The sequence below is a fragment of the Lactuca virosa genome, chromosome 9 (genome assembly GCF_052849685.1).
Source record: "Lactuca virosa cultivar CGN04683 chromosome 9, Lactuca_virosa_CGN04683_v6, whole genome shotgun sequence".
Classification (NCBI taxonomy): domain Eukaryota; kingdom Viridiplantae; phylum Streptophyta; class Magnoliopsida; order Asterales; family Asteraceae; genus Lactuca; species Lactuca virosa.
The window spans coordinates 296061288-296072829 of NC_136434.1; positions in this window are offsets into that span (position 1 = coordinate 296061288).

An 11542-nucleotide genomic window follows, 5' to 3' on the forward strand; every position below is an offset into this window, starting at 1 on the left:
TGTTTGGTTGTGGACTTAGGGTATCAGTTGTTTGTCCGAAGGTCTTTTGAATCTTAGTTATATATTATGTGTATGTATATAGATATTAAAGTTCTTCATTCAGTTCAATACCTTTGGGTAGCAAAGGTGTACAAACATGTTCATTCATACAAACAACATTACTAGTAAACTATAATAGGCATAGTTTAGGAAGTCACTGTTACTATTACTAGAAAAATGAAACATACAAGAGTCAATTTATACATGAGTTAGTTCACACCTACTATAACGAGAGACAATACTCACTATAAAGAGAAACACATAGAGCGTACTATAACGAGAGACAATACTCACTATAAAGAGAAACGGATAGAGCAATACTATAACGAGAAACAATACATACTACACACTATACAGTAGAGAACATACTACATACTAGACAGAGAGAACATACACTACACTAGAACATACTATACAAATACAAGAATAATATAAAATTAATGTGAGATACTACTTCATGGCTCGACAATATACTGCTGCGTCACGTTTTGTACCCAGAGTCTCCTGGAGGGAGAGCATGAATTTGTATATGGATCTATACGGGACTGACCATCCTACAACTTGCTGCTAGCTATAGTGGGACCTGCAGGTCTACGGGTGACGAATGTTATATCATTTCGACGTTTAGAACATCATGTTATACTAGTCCATTAAGTATGGTTACAATCATATCACATTTTGCCTTAATTAAACAAACAAGTTTAAGGTAGTTAGTATATTGGTAGTTACATAGATAAAACTACAATACATCTTTATTTACCTACTTCATTCACATTGTGATCTTCTCACATAAACGGCAATGTAAACTAGATTTTGGTAATGATAGTCATACTTTGGGAAAACACACACTTTTACAAAAGAACATACATAAAGAACAGTTGGGTCTTCGTAGAAGACTACTTTAGTAGAAAATATAGGATTTTCTAGGAAGTTTACATACATTTACATCAAACACTTACAAACTTTTACATCAAACACTTACGACTACTATCTTCAAACTTATACAAACATTGACACTAAAATACTTATGAACTCACCAGCTTTAATGCTGATCTACGCTTTCAAAATAACTTCTATTCTCAGGTCGGCAGTAGACAGGTACCGATGACCAGGTTTTGAGAAGATGAAGCACATTCAAGACTCATCTCTTATTTTGATTATTCATATTTTGGTGTCTTATAAACTTCAGAACACACTTGTATTAAAATTATACTATTAATGCAATGGACGATGTTGTTGCTTGTTTACTATTACGCATTGTTGTGATAATGTACATGACGTCCTCCGCCCCCGAACGTTTCCGCCATTCTAGTTTTGGGGTGTGACATATTGGTATCAGAGTTTTGTTTATAGTGAATTGAGTATATCAACCCATAAAAGATATACAAATCATAAACACAACGGGATTAAATACTCTGGCCAAGAATTTATACTTTTAAATAATAAAATATTTAACCAAAGTATATATACCTGCATTCATACGAAAATCAGTGTCAGTAGGACAGAACAAAAGTATTATGATTGTTAGACATCACAAGTAGGCTTGGGGACATATAATCAGATCTGGGAGTGATATAGCCTGATCAACTATTGTAACGACATGATTTTTCAAACCAAATTTTTCATTATTAATACTCATAAAAACATATGTCTGATCATAAGTTCTCAAAATCAACCAACAAGTTTTCAAAACAATTATTCAAATCCAGGATCCACAAACATAGCTCCATAACAAGAGTGTGTGTACAATCACACCAGTGCCTTCCCGCGATCCTCTGAGGTACCTAAAACACATAACACATAACACGGTAAGCACGAATGCTTAGTGAGTCCCCCAAAATACCACATACAACAATTCGCCACTCGGGGCTATACTCTGTAAGACCCTCCGGTCTATGTGTCTCGGCAGGACCCTCCAGTCCCGTAGCTCGTTGGACCCTCTGGTCTGGTCTAGCTCGTTGGACCCTCCAGTCCGGTCTGATTGAGAACCCTCTGGCCTCATAGTTCGTTGGATCCTCCGGTCCGGTCTAAGCAACATATAATATAGCATACAATACATATCACACAATCATGCATAACTCAAGGAAGCACTTAAGACCCTCTCGTCACACACATCTGCCACTCTAGGTAAAGTATAGTGAGAAGACTCACCTCGGGTAAACTCGGTTGATCTCGAACTCAAAACACTGATCTAGCCTCCGCCTAATCACATACAGAAATTACCTCTAATTAAAAATGTCTCTTAAGGCTAGACTATTCCCTTCCTATGCTCTCCCGGATGGGTAAAAGACTATTCTACCCTTCATGACCTCTTTCACTCATCCTGACCAAACCCTAAAGTCAACAGAAGTCAACTACAATTCTGACCAGACTCGTCGAGTCCAGTCGATCATGGCAACCCCAACAAGCTCCAACTCGACGAGATAACCCCTAACTCGACGGGTCACCATCTGACTCAGATCGTCGAGACAAAACCCTGGGCTACTCAAAGAGTCTATTAAGACTCTTTTGCATTCAGTCGATTTAGTGCAAGACACTTTCCCAAACTTTAGATCCATGCACTAAAGGCTCATTAATCACGTAAAGGTTCGACCTTTATGATCATGCATCACACATATATCTCTATTTGACAAAATAACCCTCATAATAGTGTCTTAAGCTCAATATTCTTATGTGACTGCATAAAGTTGGGTTCTTGGGACTCTCTGGACCTCTCAAGGTCCAGATCTGAGGTCTAAACCTCAAAGGGACTTACAATAGTTCATAACCCAACTTAAAAGAGGGTAAAGAAACCCTGAATTCATGAGATCTACTAATCAAATGAAAATGGGTATGAACTCATACCTCCAACAGCAGTCTTGAATGAAATAGTGAAAGATCTGAGCCCCTTCTAGACAGCTAAGCTTGAACCCTCTCCTTCTTGCTTGCAAGAATGCACCAAAATGAAGAAATTAGCTCCCTTTCTTTCTCTAAGCTCTCTGGATCGATTATGGTCTCTCAAGGGTGAGTGTGGCCGCAAATGAAGGCCATAAGAGCCTTTAAATAGGCCACAAACCCGGACAATTAGGGTTTTCCTCAGCAGTGCTGACTCGGCGAGTCAGATACCCGACTCGTCGAGTCCATTCATTAAACACGTCACCAAGTCGCGATCCCACTCGACGAGTTGAGGCACTAACTCATCGAGTCCACCCAAGATTCTTAAAATAAATGATTACATTAATATACCTGAAAAACCGGATGTTATAATTCTCCCCTACTAGAATTAGACTTCGCCCTCGAAGTCTTGCTTCGTAAATAGCTCGGGATACTACTCTCGCATCTCTGACTCCGGCTCCCAAGTCAGATCGGACCCCTTCCGATGTTGCCACTGAACCTGAACCAGGAGCACTTCCTTCTTCCTCAAAACCTTCACTTTCCGATCTATGTTCGCGATCGGCCTCTCGATGTAATTCATGCTCGCATCCACCTGAATGTCCTCTAGTGGTACCACTGCCGTCTCGTCGGCCACACACTTCTGCAACTGGGACACGTGGAAGGTGTTATGAATCTGACTCAACTCTTCAGGCAGCTCCAAACGGTAAGCTACCTTCCCCACTCTGGCGGTCACTCGGAAAAGACCGATGTATCAGGTTCCCAGCTTTCTCCGTTTTCTGAACCGAATCACCCCTTTCCATGGGGAGACTTTCAGGAGTACAAAATCTCCAACCTGGAAATCGAGATCGGATCGTCGCCTATCCGCATAACTCTTCTGGCAAGTCTGGGCTGTCAGTAACCTCTGTCTGACCTGGTGAATCTGCTCAGTCGTCTTCAACACTATCTCAGTGTTGCCCATAACTCTCTGCCCCACCTCTCCCCAACAGATGGGAGTGCGACACTTCCTCCCTTACAGGAGCTCAAAGGGAGGCATACCAATGCTCGAGTCATGGCTGTTGTTGTAAGAAAACTTAGCCAAGGGTAGGTACGTGTCCCAACTCCCACTGAAGTCCATAATACATGCTCGAACCATGTCCTCGAGCGTCTGAATCGTTTGCTCACTCTGTCTGTCTGTCTGTGGTTGGTAGGCGGTACTAAAATGAAATCGCGTTCCCAAATCCTCATGGAACTTCTTCCAGAATCTTGAAGTAAAACGAACATCCCGGTCCGACACTATGGACGTCGCCACTCCATGCCGAGCTACCACCTATCGCACATAAATCTCTGCCAGCCTCTCAGCAGAAGAGCTCTCACTAATAGCAAGGAAGTGAGCACTCTTCGTCAACCAATCCACAATCACCCAGATCGCGTCAACTCCACGCGCCATTCTCGGTAATTTGGTGATAAAGTCCATCGAAATCTGTTCCAACTTCCACTGGGGAATCTCCAGGGGCTGTAATGGACCATGCAGACGCTGGTGCTCTGCCTTGACCAGACAGCAAGTCAAGCACCTCTCAACTATCCATGCGACATCCCTCTTCATACAAGGCCACCAGTAATCTCTCTTCAGGTCCAAATACATCTTAGTGGCCCCGGGATGGATCGAGAATCTCGATCTATGCGCCTCGTCCATCATAAGTCCTCGGCTATCTGTCACCAACTCGGTCACCTGTCCAATCACCCGCTCCCCTCTTGCGGTTCTCCGATCTCACGGCCTCCGCCTGGGCCTCTCGTATGGTATGCAATACCGGCATCACCACTGTCATCCTCATGCATATATCCCGAATCGAGGCATTCTCTGCCTTGCGGCTCAGGGCATCAGCTACTACGTTCGCCTTGCCCGGGTGGTACTGAATCTCACAGTCATAATCTTTTACCACGTCCAACCACCTTCTCTGGCGCATGTTCAGGTTAGGCTGATCCATCAGATACTTCAAGCTCTTGTGGTCCGTGTTGATGGTACAGCGAACCTCGTACAAGTAATGGCGCCAGATCTTGAGGGCAAACACCACTGCCCCCAACTCTAAATCGTGGGTAGGACACCTCGTCTCATGAGGCTTCAGCTGCCTCGATGCATATGCTATCACGTGTCCTCTCTGCATGAGCAGCGCTCCTAACCCCGATATAGATGCATCTCAATAAACCACAAAGTCCTCCACTCCATCAGGAAGGGCTAACACTGGAGCTTCACACAATCTTTGGCGAAGAGTCTCAAACGAGGTCTGCTGCTCGGGACCCTAAACAAAAGCAACACCCTTCCGAGTCAACTTGGTGAGAGGAACAACAATCTTAGAGAAATCTCTGATGAACTAGGTGTCCCAAGAACTGGACCTCTCGTAACCAGAAAACACACTAGGAGAATTTGGCATAAAGCCTCTCCGATCTCAATACTCCGAGGACGTCCCTCAAATGCTCCTCACGCTGCTCTCTAAACCTTGAATACACCAAAATATCATCGATGAACATGATCACCGAACGATCCAACATAGGCCTGCATACCCGGTTCATGAGATCCATGAATGCTGCTGGTGCATTGGTGAGCCCGAAAGGCATCACCACGAACTCGTAATGCCCATAACGAGTTCTAAATGTTGTCTTCTGAATATCCTCCTCACGAACCCTCATCTGGTGATAACCAGACCTCAAATCGATCTTGGAAAACCAAGATGTACCCTGCAACTGATCGAACAGATCGTCGATCCTCGGGAGTGGATAACGGTTCTTGACTGTCAGCTTGTTCAACTCCCGGTAATCAATGCACATCCGGTGCGAACCATCCTTTTTCTTGACAAAAAGGATCAGTGCTCCCCACGGCGAGCTACTCGGCCGGATAAATCCCTTTCCCAACAGCTCCTGAAGCTGCGAGAATAACTCCTGCATCTCTGGCGGCGCAAGGCAATAGGGCGCCTTGGCGATAGGTGCCGCCCCCGGAAGTAAATCTATACGAAACACTACCTGCCTCTCGGGAGGCACTCCTGGTAACTCCTTGGGGTATCTGACACATACGCCAGAAAACCCATGCAACCCTACTTCAAGCTCTGCCTCGCTCGAGCAGCCGAACAAAATGTTGACCCAGATCGGGTACCCTCGCCGAATACCGTAAGTACTACCCCACTAGGGTTCCGAATGGTCACCAATTGAGGCTCACAGTCTATCATAGCCCCGAATCGGCTCAACCAGTCCATGCCCACGATCACACAGACATCCCCCATTGCGATAGGTACCAAATCTATAGGAAACTCGACTCCAAAAATCTAAAGCACACATCCCCGCATCACATCAGTCGCAAAAACAGCATGCTCATCGGCTATGGAGACTCTCAAAGGTCGATTATACGCCTCACATCGTATACTGATGTGACGACTGAATGCTAGCAATACGAAGGATCGACTTGCACCCGAGTCAAACAACACCAAAGCAGGTACATAACTCACAAGAAAAGTACCTAAACATATCACAAATAAGCACCATATGTAAACAAAATAATAAGCAAAAGATCACATACCAGCCACAACATCAAGTGTTGCGCGGACCTCCTCCGCTGTAGACTGGAAAGCTCTACCGCGAGCCTTCGGTGCCTCGGCCTTCACGGGCCGACTCTCTGTAGCTCGAGTAGAAGAAGGCGCAGATCCCTGCACTGATCATTGAAGTAACTGCGGGCACTGGGCCATCCTATGGCCAGTCTGGTTGCAATGGAAGCAAAACGAAAATCCCTTGGGGCAATCCCTCGCGATATGCCCCTCCTTCCCGCACTTGTAACATACACCTGCTTTGCACACCCCATCATGACTCTTGTCGCACTTCCAACAAGTGCGGCCCTTCTGACCACCCGATCTCGAATCAGCGGGCTTTGCCCGCTTGGCTGCTAGCTGAGACTATGCCGGCTGCCTATCCCTCCTCTAAGACTCCGCGTCCTCCCTGGCCTGAGTCTCCAGCTCAATCTCCCTCTTCCGAGCATTTTCATGGAGCTCGACAAATTTCTGGTTTGTCGAGTTCGCCATGAACTCACGAATGTCCCTCCTCAGTATGCTTAGATAACGACTCATGTGTGCCTACTCGGAACACATGTTCTCAGTGAAAGACAACGCCCTCTCATGAAACATCCTCGTGATCACCATCACAGACTCGGTCCCGTGCTTGAGGGACAAGAACTCCTGGGCCAACCGTTCCCTCTCCACCGGGGGAACGTACTCGTCTTCAAACATAGAGGTGAACCTCTCCCAAGTCACCGCGGTCAGCTCTGCAGTAGTAAAGTCAGTCGTCACAAACTTCCACCAGTCCTTCGCTCCCCAGCGAAGCTGGTTCAGCACGAACCGTACCCTCAGATGCTCCGGATAAGAACATGTGTAGAAGCATCCCTCAATGTCAGAGATCCATCTCATAGCCACAATCGGATCCTGAGTCCCATCAAACTCTGGTGGCTTCGTGTTGCTGAACTCCTGGTACAACAACGAGTGACCTCCCTGTGGCCTGGCAGCAGCGACGGTTGCAGTGGCTGCAGCAACAACAGCCTGTGTAAGGGCATCATATCGCTCGTCAAACGTCTCAATCAACGTGGTCTTGATAGACCCAAACGTTTCTGGTATCTCAGATCGAATGGCTGCATCCACCTCCTCGTGGATCAACCTGCGAATCTCCTCGTCACTAGTACCACTGATACCACTGCCTCCAGCACTGTGGCGCGCACCCACCATGATGTCTCTGAAACACAACACAAATAATCAGAGACTCGACTGAGATTACTCACACTCGATCACTCACTTCTACTCGACCTCTAGCACCCTAAGGATTCTTACTTGGGCTGCTCACTGATCTGGTGTTTCCAATAGTACGGGTCCAATACCACCGTCCACACCGCATTTGTGTTCATCCCAAGTCCTCCTCCTAGGATCCTAGCTCACAAGTACCCTATATCTCGTCATACATCAACTACTATCACAGAAGGTCTTTCATATACTCATTCCTCTTCCTATTTTCCCTCAAGCAAATCATAGATAGCAAACCCCTAGGCTAAGGCATCACAAATAAGGCCACTCTAGTCCTAAATCCTGAAATACCTATCCTACTCTCTAGCATGCATAACATATCTCATAATAGCTCGTAACACATAAAGTAAGGGTATTTTGGGAAATCACCGTTCGGGGGCTGGCTGATTGTACACACTGTTATTTCTCCACTTTCTTTTTAAATCTCTTACTCATTTTTAGAAAATCGACTCTTTTGAAAACTTCTCTCAAATCCTCATTTTGAGTCTAGACATACCCGAAGGTGTATCCGAATCCCTCAAACGAAGGCTCTGATACCAACTTGTAACGACATGATTTTTCAAACCAAATTTTTCATTTTTAATACTCATAAAAACATATGTCTCATCATAAGTTCTCAAAATCAACCAACAAGTTTTCAAAACAATTATTAAAATCCAGGATCCACAAACATAGCTCCATAATAAGAGTGTGTATACAATCACGCCGGTGCCTTCCCGCGATCCTCTAAGGTACCTAAAACACATAACACATAACACGATAAGCACGAATGCTTAGTGAGTCCCCCAAAATACCACATACAACAATTCACCACTCGAGGCTATACCTTGTAAGACCCTCCGGTCTATGTGTCTCAGCGGGACCCTCCAGTCCCGTAGCTCGTTGGACCCTCTGGTCCGGTCTAGCTTGTTGGACCCTCCGATCCGGTCTGATTGAGAACCCTCTGGCCTCATAGTTCGTTGGACCCTCCGGTCCGTTCTAAGCAACATATAATATACCATACAATACATATCACACAATCATGCATAACTCAAGCACGCACATAAGACCCTCTGGTCACACATATCTGCCACTCTAGGTAAAGTATAGTGAGAAGACTCACCTCGGGTAAACTCGGTTGATCTCGAACTCGAAACACTGATCTAGCCTCCGCCTAATCACATACATAAATTACCTCTAATTAACAATGGCTCTCAAGGCTAGGCTATTCCCTTCTTATGCTCTCTCGGATGGGTAAAAGACTATTCTACCCTTCCTGACCTCTTTCACTCATCTTGACCAAACCCTAACGTCAACAGAAGTCATCTCCAATTCTGACCAGACTCGTCGTGTGCATTTGGGAGACTCATCGATTCCATTCGATCAGGGCAACCCCAACAAGCTCCAACTCGACGTGCTAACCCCTAGCTCGACGGGTCACCATCTGACTCAGTTCGTCGGGACAAAATCCTGGGCTACTCGCCGAGTCAGCGGCTCGACTCGGCGAGTCTATTAAGACTCCTTTGCATTCAGTCGATTTAGTGCAAGACACTTTCCCAAACTTCAGATCCATGCACTAAAGGCTCATTAATCACGAAAGGTGCAACCTTTATGATCATGCTTCACACATCTAGCTCTATTTAACAAAATAACCCTCATAATGGTGTCTTAAGCTCAATATTCTTATGTGACTGTATAAAGCTGGGTTCTTGGGACTCTCTGGACCTCTCAAGGTCCAGATCTGAGGTCTAAACCTCAAAGGGACTTCACATATTTCATAATACAACTCATACCTCCAACAACAGTCATGAATGAAATAGTGAAAGATTTGAACCCCTTCTAGACAGCTAAGCTTGAACCCTCTCCTTCTTCCTTGCAAGAATGCACCAAAATGAAGAAGTTAGCTCCCTTTCTTTCTCTAAGCTCTCTGGATCGATTAGGGTCTCTCAGGGGTGAGTGTGGCCGCAAATGAAGGCCATAAGAGCCTTTAAATAGGCCACAAACCTAAACAATTAGGGTTTTCCTCAACAGTACTAACTCGGCAAGTCAGATACCCGACTCGTCGAGTCCATTCATTAAACATGTCACCAAGTCGCGATCCCACTCGACGAGTTGAGGCACTAACTCGTCGAGTCCACCCAAGATTCTTAAAATAAATGCTTAAATTAATATACCTGGAAAACCGGATGTTAAAACTATATCTTTCCGAGAAGTGATTAGGATGTGCCTAGGAATGGTTGTGAGGTTGCAGCAAGTCTAAAAAGTTATCAACACCACTACAATGAGAACATTGGAACAGAACATAAACTTAAAACACTATAGGAGTATTTTGTGTTACTATATCTACTTATATGCAAACTAAAAGGGTCTTTATTAGTATGTCAATAGTTGCTGAGTGGATACGCTAAGGTTATATGTGACTAGGGTGTTATAGACTTAGAATCTGTGATCTTTGCTTTACTTCATGTTCCTTGTGTTTCTTGTGGGCTTAGAGTTCGGGTCACTTATTCGAAGGTCTATCCTGTTTTGGTTACATATGACCGGTATGCACTACGCAAATGTTGGAGTAACTAGTAAGGATCATCTTATAATTATCTTAATTAGTACGTCTATTAATTATTTCTTTTACCCCTTTTCTCGGGTAGATAACATGGCTGGATTCCATCCCCACGACGACCCGTACTTTCCTAACCACGACAATGATGGATGGCTCGATGACGAGCCAGAAGAGAATCATGCGATTCCATTAGACGATGACTTCGCAGAGAACTTCCCGGAGGATTCTGACTCTAAGACCGAAGTCAATAATCAACCCCTGGTAGCTCCAAACGCAAATCCTAACCCTCGTACGACTTTTCAAGGCCCGACGCCTCTATGGGTGGAAAGTTTGGAGACATGGAGTCAAGAACAGGGTCAACCCAATCCATACAACGGAGACCGAAGCTTCTACAATGTGAGCGAAGGAGGCTCAACGGACAGAGTCCTGCCTATTTTCAACCGAATTGCAGAACTTTATGCCAATGCGAGGATCAATAATATATGCATTCATCGTTTGGAGGATGCTCGTGATAGAACTGCAAGACACCATGAGTCTCTTTTGCAAGAGCTCGCTGTGACTCGAGCTGAAGTCATAGAACATCGTGTGCGCCAGCGAGTGTACGAGCAACGCCTTCTTGACATGGAGCGTCAGCTGGCTGACTTAAGGGTTCACCCAAGTGGTTCCCGTCACCAGTAGGGACTGCTCGGCTCAAATTTCCTTCTTATCCAAGGACTAACCTTCTTAACTATGCTCTAAGTAGCACTTTTCCCTGTAATTTCTTGTTGTCTTGAGACCTTGAACTTTCGATCAATAGGTCTTTGTTCTGTCAAAATTTTCTTATCTTGGTGTGATGTAAGACCTACCCCTAGGTCATTTTTCTCGAACTTGTTACATCTGTAATACGCATATTATTGACAGATATCTAATTTCATGGAAATTATCCTAATGCATTCATCTTACTAAGTGCTAGATCTCTATTTAATCATGCTTTCAATTGTGTTGCTGGGCTATGGGGAGTTAGTCCATCAGTCACTCTCATCATACTCTCTATTAAATTCTTACCAATATCTTCATCTTTGTGATTTTGTAGCTTCAAGAAGACTCCGCGTAGATCAAACAGGTGCGCTACTCCAAGAACTCCGAATCAAACTCCACCTCCTCCTCCTCAATACAACCCATCAACTATTCAAGCTGTTGTGAATGCGGCTGTTACGGCAGCTCTGGCACAATTCACCTCACCCGGTACTAGCGGGAGTGGCGAAAATGTGCCTCCCACTCTAGTTGAAGCTCCAGTGCGCTCTAGGGA